The sequence below is a fragment of the Tamandua tetradactyla genome, chromosome 3 (genome assembly GCF_023851605.1).
Source record: "Tamandua tetradactyla isolate mTamTet1 chromosome 3, mTamTet1.pri, whole genome shotgun sequence".
In the NCBI taxonomy this organism is placed as follows: domain Eukaryota; kingdom Metazoa; phylum Chordata; class Mammalia; order Pilosa; family Myrmecophagidae; genus Tamandua; species Tamandua tetradactyla.
The window spans coordinates 192,721,612-192,738,595 of NC_135329.1; the positions used below are offsets into that span (position 1 = coordinate 192,721,612).

Here is a 16,984-nt window from a genome sequence, read left to right on the forward strand (position 1 = left end):
AAAAATGAACATAAGTAACCGACCACACCATTCAGAATCACAGGTTACTCCACCACCTGCCAGTTGAAGTTGGCTGTAAAAATATGAGATTTGACTCTCTCTTAATATTTTGGAGTTATTTTTTTTTCAAATCATTTTAATTTGGAGATTTGCTCCCTTAAAATTTCCAGAGAGACAACTGGAGAAGTTCAAAGCAATATCTATAACTTTTTAAAAACTAGTCTCATGGCTGCAGCGTAGTGCAACATGTTGTTTTTTCATTCCCTCCTTGGGAAGTAGCAGTTGAGGACTTTTAGGTTATTCCCCACCTCATTTCCACACCAGGAAAACCCAGAGGCATGTTCTGGTATGAAGTGAACTGGAGTTTTATAACTTTGAAAAGAGCAGACAATGAAAAGATGCGGGGTGGTGGGGAATAAAGAAAATTCTTTCGTGAGAAAAAAAACAAAATGCACTTTTTTTTTTTTTTTATGATTGATGCTAATCAGATTGACTTTCTCTGAGGGCCCTGAGACTCACACACTAGCTAAAATACTGAGTCAGCCAATGATGGCATTTGCTGAATTGAGCTGAATCTGAGAAGTTAGAATCATGCTTTGTTAGGGAAGGGGGCCAAGTGGGGGTGTGAGGGAGAGGAGAGGGAAGAAAACTCAGTTTTTCTTTTGTTTTCTTCTGAAAAAAAAAGGTAAGAATGTCCTGAGACACCCTTCTTGGGCAGGTGAAATTCTAGGCTAATTCCAGGTGGATTAAGTAGCTAGGAAACCCAGGAAATTTCTAGTCCAGTGACTTTCTGTAAGGGAGGGAATTGAGAAGCTGTTGAGAGCAGCCCAGGTTTAGATGTCCATGTCCAGGGCACCTGTGGGAATCTGACACCTCTGACTCTGACACTGCTGCATTGACCTGACCTTTTCACGCAAAAGAAGTCAGGGATTAAAGTGCCTGTTTGAGTTCACCTCACTGCGAGTTCACCTCTCTGTGACCTCACTGATACAACCAGGCTCTCAGAGCCACATCTGGGGCCCAGCTGAGCTCAGATGCTGGAAGGGTTTATTGCACTCGCCCATCCCCAATTGCCAGAGGTGTCAGGAGAGAGGTGATCACCAAGGCAACCTGGGGCCCCTCTCCTCTTGGGTCACTCTCTGAGATGAGAAGCACATAGAAAATGAGGCTGAGGAATCCCTGGACAAGCAAGCTTTCCCAAGAGGAAAGGAGACCATTTTTGACATTGCCACCCAGTGATCCCACTAGAAGGTAGGTCCACTGAGAATAAGGACCTATTCTATCTTGTTCAAACTGCATTTCCACTGCCTAGCACAGTGCTTGGCACAAAGTGGGTTTTCAGCACACTCTTGTTAAGTGAATGAGTGAATGACTGAATAACACGCCGTAAGGCCCTTCCTTCTTGACCATGCTCTATGCTCTGGGTCTCCCCTGCTTTTCTTTCTTCCCCTGCCTTGCCCCTTTTTCTTAACAAAACCCTCCTTTTTTGAGGTCTTATTCCTCTGATTCATAACTCTTGAAAGGTTGAAAGTATGGCTAAGTTTAGGGTGACTGTCCACAGGTTGCACTCATTTCCAAGCAAAAGGAAACTTGCCTGGGACCCCTCTCTCACCATGTGCCTCCCCATGATGGTATCCTGTCCATCCAGAACAAGTGTCCCATCTTCTGGACCATGTTCCAGGTACAAGGGACCCCAGAATTCCCTTCTCAAGGGAATCCCATGCCTCCTACCCACAGAGAAGGAACAGAGCAGGAAAATGTAATGTGCTTGAAAGGACCCTTATGGTGTGGGAAGGAGCCTGGGGTGGGGAGTGGAGGGAGGGGGAGAAAGGAACCAGAAGCTGGCGCTGGGCACCAGCTCTCTCTAAGTTACCATATTGTGGCAAAAGACTCAGAGGGTGTCTGAAAGTTCTAAACCCAAATCTGTCTGTCCTACCAGTCTCAGATTTCTTTGGAGAACTTTAACGACCTATACTGATGAGGTTGGATGGTTAGGGCCAGCTTATGGACCGACTGCCCAGCTTGGACTGAGTTGGGTAAGTAGAAAGCTTGAGGCCACTGCCCTTGAGTCCTTCTGGAGGCATATGGATGATAGGAATGGGAGAGTTCCAATAAAATAGCACCCGCAACCTTTGGTCTTAGGGTTTGCCCCTATGAAATGTATTCTTGCAAAGCACAGGCTAAGCCTACTTAAAATTATCAAGAGTCACACTCAGTGAACCTCTTTTCTTATTCAGTTGTGGCCTCTCCTCTAAGCCAAATCAGTGGGTGAACTCATTGCCCTTCCCCCTACGCGAGACATGACTTTCAGGTGTTTAAATATCCCTGGCAACTTGGGATAGAAATCCCGGGATGAACCAGGACCTGGCATCATGAGATTGAAAAAGCCTTCTTACCAAAAGAGGGAAGAGAGAAGTGAGAGAAAATAAAGTTTCAGTGGCTGAGAGATTTCAAATAGTCAAGAGGTTGGAAAGAAGTACTTGAAACTGTTGAGCTATGTTCTGGTAGCTTGATTCTTGAAGACAATTATATAATGATAAAGATTTTACAAAGTGGCTGTGTGATTGTGAAAACCTCGTGTCTGATGCTCTGTTTATCCAGAGTATGGACAGACAAGTGAAAAAAAAAAGGATAAAAAATAAATAAACAATAGTGGGGTAAGGGGTAAAATAAATTGGGTAGATTGAAGTACTAATGGTCAATGAGAGGGAGGGGTAAAGGGTATGAGACATACCCTTTTATTTTTGAAGAAGTTTTTTCCTTTTATTTCTTTTCTGGAGTGATGCAAATGTTCTAAAAATGATCATAGTGATGAATACACCACTATGTGATGATATTGTGAGTCATTGATTGTATACCATGTATGGACTGTATGTGTGTGAAGATTTATTAAAAAAAATATTTTTAAAAAAGTGTGTGGTTTGCGACAGTGAGTGATATGGTCCCCTTAGCTAAGAAAGACAACACAAACACTGGAGTAGATGGGGCACAGACCAGTAAAGGGTTGGTGTAGAACCACGAAAGAGTTGTTGGTCCAAACCTGGGCTGGCTTCAGGGTTTCAGATGTACAAGACATGTTCCTCCCTAAGAAGCGTACTTATTGCATTTAGGACACAAAACTTACATTTTGCTTTCTCTAGAGAACAATATAGAAAGTGAACTTTCACTACGTGTAGTGAAAGATATATGACTTTATCCACAGAACTCTCCAAATAAGTTTCACTGGATGGATCACAGAAGTGGTCTTAAAAACTAGTTCAACAAAAAGAATAATAATGCAAAAAGAAAGAAAATATTTACATATGTCTAAAGCAATAAACAAAATAAATGCATGGAAATTTCTTAATGCCTCACAGAACCTCGAGGAAAAGACTGGTCAAAATTCATGCATTCTTTTTTTCATCATCCAAGTCCTTATTTTCAGTTAACACTCTTGTTAACATCAAATCCTGGGACACAAGGAAGCTTGGAAATAGGCAAGGAAAATGTGGGCCAGGTGCACTGACCTTTCACTGGTTGTTTTAAATCTCACCTTGCTCCTTCTTTCTGGTTCCTTCAACTTCTTTCTCCAGATACTAAGGCTTATATCTCTTGACCTCATTAAGTCTCTGTAGCTCTATCACCTTTTTGGGTAACTTATTCCATAGGTTTATTATCTTTTGCTTGAATCACTTGCTGTATGGGCGCATTGACCTTATTGCTGTTCTCCTCTCTGAGTGTCAACATGGATTAGGGCATCCCAGAGTTAGGTTCATGACCCTGAGTTTGTAGGGTACTTCCAAGGTCATGCCCCCTTTGTGTGCCAAGAGGAAGGATAGGTCTTATTTTATTTTTAAATAGATAACATATTCCCATAGAACATATTCAAAATATACAAAATATTCAAGATGTACAAAAGACTATACAGTAATAAGTTGCCCCCAATCCTTGTTCACTTAGTTTCTTTCCACTTGTGTGTACTTTCTCCCAGAGATTATTGCTACTGTCTTTTTTAATTCTTTCTAACCTTTTACCTTCTAGTTTCCCTTTTGTAAAATAATACAAGTGGAAACATGCAAAGCACATTGTTCTGCACAATGTGTTTTTTAAATAAAATTTTTATTTTAAAATAGTTTTAGATTTATGTAAAAGTTGCAAGGATGGCATGGAGAGTTCCCATCAGCTCCACCGACAGTTTCCTCTAATATTAACATCTTACATTGTTGGTACCTTTGTCACCATTAATGAACTAACATTGATTACATTATTGTTAATGAACCTGAAGTCAGAACCTCCTGCTGGGTGACCTGCGAATGTCCATGGAGTGATAATAAAAACCAGTGAGTGTTTACTTCAGAATTAGGCAACAGATTCAAGTAAGTTAGTATAAGTAAACCTGGAAATTCTACCAGTAATGACCATGATATCAATGTCTTTCATTTGTAATTTCCATTTGCTTTTATTGGAATAATTGCTTCTGGGTGGTGCTAAAAGCCCAGCCATTGGCAAGTTTGCTCTTTGAAGGGCTCTAATTTCACTTCCCCATTTTTGGGCAACCAGAACAACATATAACAACTTTCCCATCTTGCTTTTCACACCTGCTTTCTCCCTGCTTGTTTTTGTCTTGGTATTTTTCTCTTTACTATCTTTCCCCAGCTTGACCTTGTGTAAATCTCTCCCCCGCCCACGGCCTCAGTGTCTTTTTCTGTCTAATGAAAGGACGTCTCTTGATGAGTTCTGAGTCCCTTCTGATCCTTAGATTCCATGATGACCTTACTCATATTTTTATCTTATTTTCTCTCATCCCCAATATTCTGGTTTGAAAGGATGTATGACCCCTAGAAAAGCCATGTTTTAATCTAAATTCCATTTCATAAACACAGAATAATCCCTATTCAATATTGTATGTTTGAAATTGTAATCAGATCATCTCCCTGGAGATGTAATTTAATCAAGAGTGGTTGTTAAGCTGGATTAGGTGACAACATGTCTCCACCATTTGGGTGGGTCTTAATAAGTTTCTGGAGTTTTATAAAAGAGGAAACATTTTGGAGAAGAAAGAGATTCAGAGACAGCAGAGCAGAATGACATAGCCATGAGAAGCAGAGTCCACCAACCAGTGACCTTTGGTGATGAAGAAGGAAAATGTCTCCTGGGGAACTTCATGAAACAGGAAGCCAGGAGAAGAAGCTAGCAGATGACGCTGTGTCCACCATGTACCCTTCCAGATGAGAGAGGAACCTTGACTGTGTTTACCATGTGCCTTTCCAGATGAGAGAGAAACTCAGACTCTGTTCGTCATGTGCCCTTCCACTTGAAAGAGAAACCGTGAACTTCATTGGCCTTCTTGAACCAAGGTATCTTTCCCTGGATGGATGCCTCTGATTGGACATTTCCATAGACTTGTTTTAATTGGACATTTTCTTGGCCTTAGAACTGTAAACTAGCAACTTATTAAATTCTCCTTTTAAAAAGCCATTCTGATTCTGGTATATTGCATTCCAGCAGCTAGCAAACTAGAACACCCAATAACAAGAAGTGTGGTCACAGTGGGGATGGGAGCCTGAAAGTGTCTTCCTTACAGAGATGTCTAGAAAGTACACTTTCAAATGCAATATGGTAGTCTCCCTAGTCCATTCTGGTCAGGTCACCTTTGAAGCACTAGGGCCAGTTCAAGCTCTTCAACTAATTTAGTTTCCTGGGGCTAAAACAAACACCATGCAATGGGTTGACTTAAATAATGGGAATTAATTGGCTCACGGCTTTGGGTTTGGGAGAAATCCAAAATCAAGGTGTCATCAAGATGATGCTTTCTCAAAGAAGACTGTGGTATATGGGCTAGCTGCTGGTGATCCTTGGTCCTTGGCTTTCTGTCACATGGCAGGGCACATGATGACTTCTCCTGGCTTCTCTGGATTCTGTTGACTCTTTTTTTTCCACATAGTTTTCTTTATGTGGCTGATTTTCATTTTGTTTATAAAGGACTTATAAAGGATTGAGATCTACCCTGATTCAGTCAGGCCTGACCTTAACTGAAGTAACCTCTTCAAATTCACAGTGGGTTCACACCTATAGGAATGGTTTAGGATTAAGAGCATATTTTTCTGGGGTACATAGCTCCAAATCACCACAGCAACTAAAACGGGGCATTGTTTGAAATGAGAAACTTAAAGAAGTAACAGGGACCCTAAACTACATCACAACTGTACCACTTGTTCAAATACAGCCAAACTGGTTGTTAGAATCCTGGTTGATTAACAGTCACTGTCCCAAGCACCTAGAGTAACATCTCCCTCACACCTCCCAGCTCCCCACCCCCACCCCATGTAACTATGGACCTCCCCAAGATCAAACATCTGAAAAATTAATGCCTGGCACAACAGGAACCTCAGAATCCTGTTCCAGCACAAAGGCTGCCTGATATCCTTTCGAGTTGGTCAGTGCCCTTATCTAACCAGTTTTTAGGTTCTTTGGATATCATCATTGACTATGACAATTAATATGTGGTAGAATACTTTGACTCATCGTCCTTTCCTTTCCTCCTTCTTGCCCAAGGTTCCCAGGATATTCATTCGCCATGTTGACTGAACAACTGGGTTAGCCAGAACACCTATTTCCCTATCTCTGCCAATCCTTTTCAAAATCTGGTTATACAGAGTTGGAACTAAAACAGAAGAGAATGAACTCAATTCCCATTGAGTTGCTACTTACTTGCTTACCATTCCCAGGGATATTTGTGTTTTAAGGACAGTCTCTGCTTTAATTTAAAGGTAAGCTTGGCAAACAATGGCCCACAGGCCAAGCCCAGCCCCATTACCTGTTTTCTTAGCCCTAGAGCTAAGAATGGTCCTTGCTTTTTTAAGCGGTTGGGGGAAAAAAGACAACAAAGAAGAATATGCAACAGAGACACTTTGTAGGTTGCAAAGCCTAAAATATTTGCTGACTTACCTTTATAGAAAAAGTCTGCAGGCCCCTGACTTAAACAAAAGATCCCCTAATAGTAGAAATTCAAGCACTAATAATAGTTTGGGTACATTGTTTTTGAGGAAAGAGAAGATAGACTAATTTGAAGACTAGACAGTAGGGGCTGTCCCAGAGTGCCACTAATGGGTGGATGGTAGGTGGGGGCTAGCAGAGATGGGATGATGTGTCACAAGGCCAAAGCCAAGAGCAGGAGGTTCTCACCTGATTCAGTGGGGATGGGGGTGGGGGGCATGCTAAAATCAGAGGGATGAACAGAACTCAAAACCAGGTGGGAAAGCTGAGGTCAGTAATGCTAAAAGGTAGTTTGCTGGGCCATCAAATGAAGCCAAAGTGTCCTGGGTTAAAGAGTTGAAAACAATTGTAATGAGGCACAAGTATGTCAAGGCAGAGGGGGTGGATCTGGAGCAGCTGCCAAACTCACCTCTGTGGTATGTAGCAATTTCTTTTAAAAGTTCAAGAGCTGGGAATACCTATGAGAAATAAGGGAGGAAAATGGAATGCACAGAAATGAACTAAAACAGTGTAAACCTGACTTACTGAAAACATGGTTAGTTTTCTTCTAGTCCTTATTTGCTGGTGAAAAGAAGGGACTCAGGGCTTGACTGATGTGTTCAAATTAAAAAGCTTTTCCTTGAAATATTAAATGCTACTGAAGGTGATATCTAACAGAATGGTCCTTACATTTTTAAGTGGTTGGGAGAAAAAAGACAACAAAGAAGAATATGCAACAGACAGCCTTTGTAGGCTATACAGCCTAAAACATGGCAACATGTTTAGGTAACATATTAGCATGGCAATGATGCATGGAGAGAGGGAAGGGATGGATTTTGACCATTTTTGCCAATCTGCCATGCAATGTCCTTAGACTGAGTTGAAGAAAATAGGTTAAAACAATAGTCTCAGTAAAAGTCGTCTTCCTGGAGAGGAATGGAAAGGTGAGAACGAGTTTCTGAAGGAATAAGTGGTGTTTCTCTTCCCAGAATCACCTTGCTGGTCACTGTTGTGGCAGAAATGAGGCCATGTTGGGCCTTGTGATTTGAGTATGGCATTTTTGCGTGGAATCCCAACACAGAGAGCTGGGAAGCTACTGTCTTCCAAGTCTCCTTGCTTAGCATTTCCACTATGTGCTCATACGCATCTTTGCATCAAAGGGAAGGCTGATAGGTAGGGTACTCTAGTCTGGGAGACAGTGTGTGGTAAAAGTTTCCAGGACAGAGATGGCTTGTTCAGCTGGTGAGAACATGATGTTAATGAGGCCAGGTCATGCACTGGTCCCCTACCACATCCAAGCAGAAGTCTCCATTCTGGGGTCCCAGATATTATTCCTCTCTAGAAAAGTGGGAAGCCGAAGGAGAGGATGGGGATACTCCATGCAAAACCATCTTCTCTGCTGAAAAAGAATTCTGCTGCTGGAGGGTTAAAGCATCTTCTTTACACATGTCATCTCTCACTCATTGGGGGCATGATCAGATATTGGACATATCAGTTAATTTTTGCTACATAACAAACCATCTAAAAAAATGTATGGCTTATAACAACAGCCCTTTGTTGAGTTCATAATTCTTTAAGTTAGCTGAGCTGTTCTGGTCTAAGCCAGCTTGGCTGATCTCTCCTGACTTGATCCACGTATCTGCCTTTCACTGAAAGGTCAGTTGCGGCTGAATGATCAAGACTGACCTCACTCATACCATCTTGCAGTTGTTGAGCTACCAATCATGGCAATGGGGCCACCAGGCCACCTGTCTCTCTCCCACCAAGCCCAGGCCTCCTCACATGGCTCTGATGGTAGAGGACCCAAGGGATGCAAGAGAGGGCAACCCCCACTGGTTTAGCCTCTACTTCTGTCACATTTACTATCATTCTATTGGCCAAAACAAAACACAAGTCTGAGTCCAATGCCAAAGTGGAAGGGCACTCAAAGTAACATGATAATGATGCATAGAGAGAGGGAAGGGATGGGACCATTTTTGCCAATCTTATACACAGTGTCTCCAGACTGTCAGTGTACTTTCATAAAACCTCTTGCATCAGCTGTTAGCTGCCAGGAATCCCTTGATTATGGATTTGCTATCAGGCTGGGACCTTTTGTTTTTTCATCATGAACCACTTAAAATCATGAAAATAATCCTTGTTGGAATATCTGAGTGGCTAGTTACTGAGACTATCAAATTCTCCACATTTCTCCTCTAAGAAACACATAGCCTGAGTTTTATCACCATCACTAAATTTAGGTATGTGTCAAGTAACGTGTGTAGAACTCTAATCTCACATCAATTATTTAATATGCTCCTATGTATATCGGCTTTTAAGAATTACCAAAATATTGGCTTAGATTTATTATAGAAAAATAAGTGATAAGATAGCATCAATACATTTTAAATGAACGGTGGTTATTTTAAAACATTAGGAACTTAGTAGTGCTTTACCTGTAGTACTTTATTTAAACCTAAGAGGTAGGCTGTAAGTATTTTGTCCAAGTTCACCCTGCTATACTGGGGCAGAACCAATGTTCAAACTCCATAGGTAAACAACCATAATATGCAATATTAACTCATGCACTTTGAGAATTACATGCCTATTCCAACAAAGCCACCATTATTCAAAACTTACCTGGCATCCCTCCTGTCAAATCCACAAAGTCTTAACAACACTGAGGTTGTTGGACACAATAGGTATTGCTTTCTGCAGCTCCTACACGGGATTGGAGTTGGCTCAGATGCATCACATGATTAAGGTGGATAATCAAGCTGGATATTCTTGGATGACAACCAAAGTGCGACAAAAAAAAAATAATAGAGACAAGTTCTGTAGGCAGCAAGGTGATGTGGACCATTTAATTTTTTACGGTCTGAGTTGGGATTTAGGGCTCTTTTCAAAGTGCCAATTCTACTTAGTTTCTCTGAGACATTGGGTAAATTTCCTTCTCCAATACTTCAGTTTTTCCCTCTGAACAATAAAATGCTTACAGAATATGGTCTCTAAGATCTCTCAAGTTCTAAAATTCTGAGGCTGCCATATATTATTCCACAGAAAGGGCTATTTTAACTAAAAACTGTATGGAGTTTCTCACCTTCAAAATGGAGACAAGTCTTTGCCACTATTTCCCCACCCCCAGCCCCACCCACTTCAGGACACAGAAGAGACTGAGGAGATGCTATTTAACAATAACCAGATGCTTTGGGAAGATAGGGATTTATGGGGAACATAAATATCATCTTCTAGCCAGGAACTCATATTTGAATGCTGCACATCTCGATTCTCTACTCTCCATGCACTATAAATTTTTATCATTTACCCATTGATTTTCCTAAGCAGGAAAGAGACCACTAAAGTAACCTATAATATCCCTCTTTTTCCCATGCAGATGTCTTAGGCTCCTTTTTCCTTTAGTCAAATCTGATTTGTATTTATTCTTGGTTAATGCCCCTAGAGTGCTCCAGGCTGCTTTCTGCCTGAATGTTACATAAATAAAAGCATGTAATCTTGCAAGGGTGAGCAGAAGTGGGGAGTCAGCAGGAACCAAGATGCTGAGGGCAGGATGAGCCATTCCATTTCCCCACTTCCCAGACTTAGTCCTTGCCCTCCTGAAACAGCTTTAGGAAGGCCCCATGGAGGGGAGTTTGAACTCATTCCCACCAAATTCTGATGATTCCAACTACTCAACTTTTTACTAAATATCTCAGCACAGCTGTTCATAGTTAAGTATCTGTTTATGTTGCTGGCACACATATGCTTGTGTATGGTGTGTGCATGCCTTGTCTCCTGGGCTCCAGCTACTCCAGGCCCCCAGCAAATTCAGTTGGGGTCATTTAGAACCCTAAGCAGAGGCAATCACAGAGCAACATAATGTTCAAATTCAGGAAGCATTTACCAAGGTTGTGTTTTGTCAAGCATGTTCTCTGTCATTCATAAATGCAAGAGAAGTTAAACTGAAGAACAGGGATACAAAGACTTAAATGAATGTCTTCAGGCTCCAAAAAGACCCTACTGAATTAAATTTAGGTTGCAATCTTTTTTTAAATATATATATGTATATTTTGTCAGAGAAGTTGCCAGTGTACAGAAAAATCACGCAGAAAACAGAGTTCCCATGTACCCGGCTCCCCATTATTAACATCTTGCATTAGTGTGGTATCTTTGTAACAATTGATGAAAAAATATTATTAGAATTGTCGTATTAACTGTAGCCCATATTTAATAGATTCACTGGTTTGTTGTACAGTCCTATGGTTTTTTAAAAAACTTTATCCTAGGAACATATATACAACCTAAAATTTCCCCTTTTAACCACTTTCACATACATAATTCGGTGGTGTGAATTATGCTCACAATGCTGTGTTATCATCATCACAATCCATTATCAAAACTTTTCCATCACCCCAAATAGAGATTTAATATTTTTGAAACAGGTCCTTCTTCCTTTTAAATTTTCTTGGTGACTCATTTAAGACTCACTGAGTACAGAGTTCAGAAACTTATCCCTGAATTTATCCATCCACCTACTCATTTGTTCATTCATCCGATCAACATTTATTAGGTCTGTCCATGCGCACTGTACTGTTCAAAGGCTTGCAGGAGACAGAAAAACGTGTTTTGCTCATTCTGAGTGGAGCAGTGTCCTCCCAAGATGATAGACTTGACCAATAGGTTGTAGAGGGCCTTTTCCACTTGTCCACAGCTGCAGAAATCAACCTGGACATGGGTGGGGGGGACTCTCCTCCACACCGAACACATCACCCTAAGTAGTAGGCTTTCGACACAGCCCTGTCAAATAGTGAGACACGCCTCTAAGTTTATATAATCAGTGCTGCAAAATACAGATACTTTTCTTTCTCAAACATCAGTCACCAAATGCTGTGAGGCTTTCAAACTAGTCTCGAAGGGCTTACCATCTACAGACATGCTCCCCACTCTACTTGGATTTGCCCACAAAGAAACAATGATGTGTCATCTCAATCCCACCTGCATCACTGCTGCCAGCTCCAGTGCTTTGCAACTCCCAATCTCCAACCTCTTTCTTCTAGTGAAACCTGTTAAACTAAATATCACGATTGCCTTTGAAGGGGTTCAAGTGGACACTCATTGTCTGGGATACAGTGGCCAAGGAACCATTCTGACAATCAACCACTATTTTTTGGAAATGTGGAAAGGGCTAGCAATCCCACCCCTTGACTAACTTACTTGACCTAAGTAAAGTTGCATGAATAGTACAAAAATATTCATTAATGCTTTACCCAGCTTCCACAAATATTAACATTATACCACATTTATTTTATCCTTCTCTCTTTCCCCCGCTATGTATGTAATGTGTATTTTATATATAATACATATATATAAGTATGTGTATACTTATATACTTATATATAAGTATGTGTATGTGTGTAAGTACACACACATATTCTCTTTATTTTTTTGAACCGAGATTAACTTTAATGCATCAGAGTGCATTTCCTTAAAAAAGGACATACCCTTTCATAGCAACAATACAATGATAAAATAAGGAAATACTGCTGTCTAACAGAACTTATCAGTCAATTGTTACAGCAATTACTTTATAAAATCATGGATCGTATGTTACATTTAATTATCAAATCTGCTTAGTCTACTTTCACCCGGAACAATTCCTCAGTTCTTCTTTGTATTTGAAGAGACCTTGACACTTTTGAAAAGTATAAACCAGTTAATCTGCAGAATGTCCTGCAATTTGGGTTTGTCTAATTTTTCCCTTTGAATAGATTCAGGTTTTGCACATTTGGCAGGAACATCACAGAAGAGATAATGTGTTCTTCTTGGTGCCTCACATAAGGAAGCATTTGATGTCGATTTGTCCCTATTGAGTACTTTGAGATTATGTAAATATTCTGTTACTCCTTCAACTTTCTGCCACTAGGATTAATAGGCAGTAATGATTGCTGCCTAAATCAATTATTATTGTCATGGTTACTGCATTTGTTTTCTATTGCTGCTGTAACAAATTACCACAAATTTAGTGGCTTAACACAAAATTATTATCTAACCAAACTTCCCGTAGGTCAGAAGTTTGATAGGCTTGACTGGTTTTTCTACTTTGAATCTCACAGGGCCAAAATCAAAGTGTCAGCAGGCCTCTGCTCCATTCTGGAGTTTCTAGGGCTGAATCCACTTCAGGTTGTTGGCAGATTTCAGTTGCATGTGGCTATTAGAGTAAGGGCCTCATCTCCTTGCTGGCTATCAGATAAGGACTGCCCTTAGCCCTTAAAGGCCTCTGTCTGTTCCTTGAATATAGCACCCTACATCTCAGAATATGCAAAGGGGCATCAGATATTTGTCATACTACTATATCTTTTCTGACTCCTCTTCTTTCATCTCATCTTTCTGATGGTCTCTTCTAGTTTTTTAAGGGTGCAAGTGTCCAGATTAAGCCGGTCTGGATAAACCAGGATAATCTTCCTATTTTAAGGTTCATAACCTTAATCACATGTGCAAAGTCTTTTCTGTCATGCAAGGGAACATAGTCACAGGTTCTGGGGATTAGGATGTGGGAATCTTTAAGGAGACAATATTATGTTTACCATAGTTCATAAATGCTGATTTTCTGATTTCATCATCCTTTCTACTTTTATTCATTGACTTTCTTCAGTAAGGTAGAACTTTCCCTGCCCATTGATTTAAATCACAGTGAACCCATGGACTCTTGCTTAATTCAATAGGTTATAGTTCTTTACAATAATAATTTATTTTTATGACCAGAAGCTCCTAGAATTAGCCAATAGAAACTCTCTCGAGCTGGTTCCTGTGTCCTTTTGATATGTTCCCATCATTCTTTGGGCACCTTCTTACTGCAACAAATAGACATTTCAGGATTATCTTTCACTTACCCTCTCCCAGACATGGAAGCAGTTTTCCTTGTCTTATGGCAGCATCCCTCCAATCTCTGCTTATGCCTTCCCTCTTCCATTTTCTCTCCTATTTATAAATCTCCCTCTCCTTTTTCTTAAAAGGCCTACCTTAAATCCACAATGATCTCATTTCTACATCTTTAACAAAGACCCTATTTCCAAATAAGGTCATATTCACAGTGCCTATGATTAGGAGTTGGACACATCTTTTTTGATGACACAATTTAACCCACTGAAACTATTTTCAAAGAATATTTGGGTTAGCTCATTATTTTAACATTAGTTTAGAACATCAGCTCTATTTGTCTCCTTGGGGAACACTTTGAGAGTTGCTCTGAAGCCTTGACCTAGCTGACTTCAATAAAGGACTAATTAACGTCTTCTTCTTGGTTCTCTGGGACTGCCTCTGGACCCAATACATATGTCCATGCAATAATAAGCAAGCATTTAGTGCATGTTTGCTTATTCCCCTTTCCCCTGAAGTTATCCAACACATAGGCTATAGAAATATCTCCATTCCCACATGCATTTTTGAGCGTATAATAAGAGTATTATCTCCAAGGTCTATTCATATTTCCATGGCTTCCCTACCCCCAAATTTAGGTATCAAAATCTTTCTTCTTTTCCAGAGAAGTCTTAGTTCATCCTACCTAGGAAGGCTATGCAATATCTTTCTTTCTAAATACACAGCATGGGCCGGCCACAAATGCCATGCCCAAGAAGCATGTTTCCTATTTATCAGGTTCTCAGGTTTTCCATCATCCATATTTAAAACATATTTAATTAAATTTATGAGCCAGAAATTGAGAAACATATGGAGTTAAAGGAAGGAAAGAAAGAAAGAAAAAAAAAACAACCCATTCATTCAACTTCTCCCAGCTGCCATTCCTGAATTGGAAGATTTGGCTGAGCTTTCAGGTAATGCTATGTAATAAAATGTCCATAGGATGCCAAATTCAGGTCCAGCATGAATAGAAAACAAAATCCCTCCTACAAGACAAACTGCACAATTTGGAAGTAGGAGTGATTTTAAGGTCCTGTTTTAAGCCTTCAGTGATGGTTTCCACATGGGTGAGAATCAGCTCACCTCCTGGAGAGCCTCTGAATGGCGCAATGCAGAACATTTTTTTAAAAAGCACTAATTTCCCAGAATGGAAACCTGCTTCTCTTGGGAGCTCTGTTTTCCTTTTTTTGGACAGAATCCATTCTGCCATATCCTGGCTAGAGGAAGGAAAGGTGTGGACTAGAGGCAGGGAGGCTGAGCCTAGATGCTGAAGACTTTGCACAATGGGTCTTATTCTATGCTGTTTGGAATATATCTTTCCCAAAGAGTTGGCTCACAAAAAGTCACTTTCTTGTTCAGGTTATATCTTTGTAGTAACCTACCTGAAAATCTGACTGGGTACCTTCTCAGCACATATAAGGTCCAAGACATGTCAAATGAGAGAGTGGGATGAACCTTCCCAGACTGACACTAGTATTGTATAGTTTAACATGTGATTTGGTTATTTTTATTTTTGTCTCTACAACTATATACATTCTTGCTTCCTTCTTTAGAACTCCCTTACATACTTTAAAAAATGTCATGCCACAAGATATTTTGGTTGGTCTTGAGGCATATAGCACAGATACCGTGGGCAGATAGAGTCAAAGCCAGTCACTCTTCCCAACTTTTCCTTCCCTACCTTCTGCAATAGATTAATTTTCTTCTGGGGTTCAAATGCTGATGGTAGACGGATATGGATCATCTGTCTTTCTCTTGTATTCATGCAGTTATGCATCTATGGAAGGATGGTGGACATGTTTATTGTCTAACAGACTAGAGTGTCCCCAACTGATGACAAATCATATCATAGGACAAGAGAATGAGACTCTTGTGTCTCATGTGTGTGTGTGTGTGTGTGTGTGTGTGTGTGTGTAATGGTGATGTAGTTTATGTTATATTCCTAGATTTAAATTGAAAATCTCACATCTTAGGAAATCCTTGGTCCCGAGCAAACTGGCAAGGTTGGTCACACTTTGTTATAAACTTTGTCAAATGACAAGTACTAATTACATAACAGATCTATATATGTTGATGTTAAAATGTTCTGAAACCCATTTTTCTTTACTAGTTGGAGGTCCCGAGCAAACTGGCAAGGTTGGTCACACTTTGTTATAAACTTTGTCAAATGACAAGTACTAATTACATAACAGATCTATATATGTTGATGTTAAAATGTTCTGAAACCCATCTTTCTTTACTAGTTGGACTTTCAGGCTCTTTACAGTGTTTTTTTGATCTATTATTCCAGAGAATATCCTATGACTGTGAATTAATCCTAGCCAATCTTTGAAAAGCAAGGAAGGAGTTCAGGTGCTCCTTTCAAGACAAAACTTGGAAACTAGTGGCCCCATGATGGCTAATCAGGAGATCTGCCAGGGCTTTTCAGCAGATCTGCTGTGTCAAATGATATTGAACCTGAGATGGCAAAGACAAAGATCCTTCTCATAGCCCTTGTACAGTGAGAAGGACAATGTCCCTTCTGTGCTTCACTCCATTACTTGAAGGTCAAATTATGGCAGTATGTACTGAAATAACTTTATCAATTAACACAACTGGTCTGTGTTCCCAGGACACACATATACATCTGGATCTGGGCAATTTACAACTCAGATGGGAGACAGGGCCTGTTTTCACTGCTTCCTTCTAATAATATAGACCTTGGTGTAGAGTCAAGCTCATAAGTCCAGACTGCCCCTTCTTTCAGAGGGAGCTTTTTCTCTGGAGTCTCATTCTCTTGTCCTATGATATGATTTGTCATCAGTTGGGGACATTCTAGTCTGTTAGACAATAAACATGTCCACCATCCTTCCATAGACGCATAACTGCATGAATACAAGAGAAAGACAGATGACCCATATCCATCTACCATCAGCATTTGAACCCCAGAAGAAAATTAATCTACTGCAGAAGGTAGGGAAGGAAAAGTTGGGAAGAGTGACTGGCTTTGACTCTATCTGCCCACGGTATCTGTGCTATATGCCTCAAGACCAACCAAAATATCTTGTGGCATGACATTTTTTAAAGTATGTAAGGGAGTTCTAAAGAAGGAAGCAAGAATGTATGGCAGATAGCCGACCCTCTCTGCCTCTTTTTTCAG

General features: G+C 40.3%; 2 long non-coding RNA genes across 4 annotated transcripts in view; one reads left to right on the forward strand and one right to left on the reverse strand.

Moving 5' to 3' along the window:
- Positions 1 to 1,027: 1,027 nt before the first annotated feature.
- The window catches only part of LOC143676554 (uncharacterized), a 53,264-nt gene continuing 37,307 nt past the window's right edge, over positions 1,028 to 16,984 (forward strand). For 2 of the 3 annotated variants that reach the window (XR_013172172.1, XR_013172174.1), the window contains exons 1-3: positions 1,028 to 1,251; positions 1,562 to 1,681; positions 1,940 to 2,036. This is a non-coding gene — a long non-coding RNA (uncharacterized LOC143676554). Of the gene's footprint in view, positions 1,252 to 1,561; positions 1,682 to 1,939; positions 2,037 to 6,534; positions 6,703 to 16,984 lie in introns of those variants that run through there. The other variant, XR_013172173.1, reaches the window with a different exon arrangement.
- Positions 7,329 to 16,984, reverse strand: part of LOC143676553 (uncharacterized) — a 122,390-nt gene continuing 112,734 nt past the window's right edge. Inside the window, exons 10-11 of the long non-coding RNA XR_013172171.1 lie at positions 9,574 to 9,719; positions 7,329 to 7,433 (exon numbers count right to left, since the gene is read on the reverse strand). This is a non-coding gene — a long non-coding RNA (uncharacterized LOC143676553). The remainder of the gene's footprint in view (positions 7,434 to 9,573; positions 9,720 to 16,984) is intronic.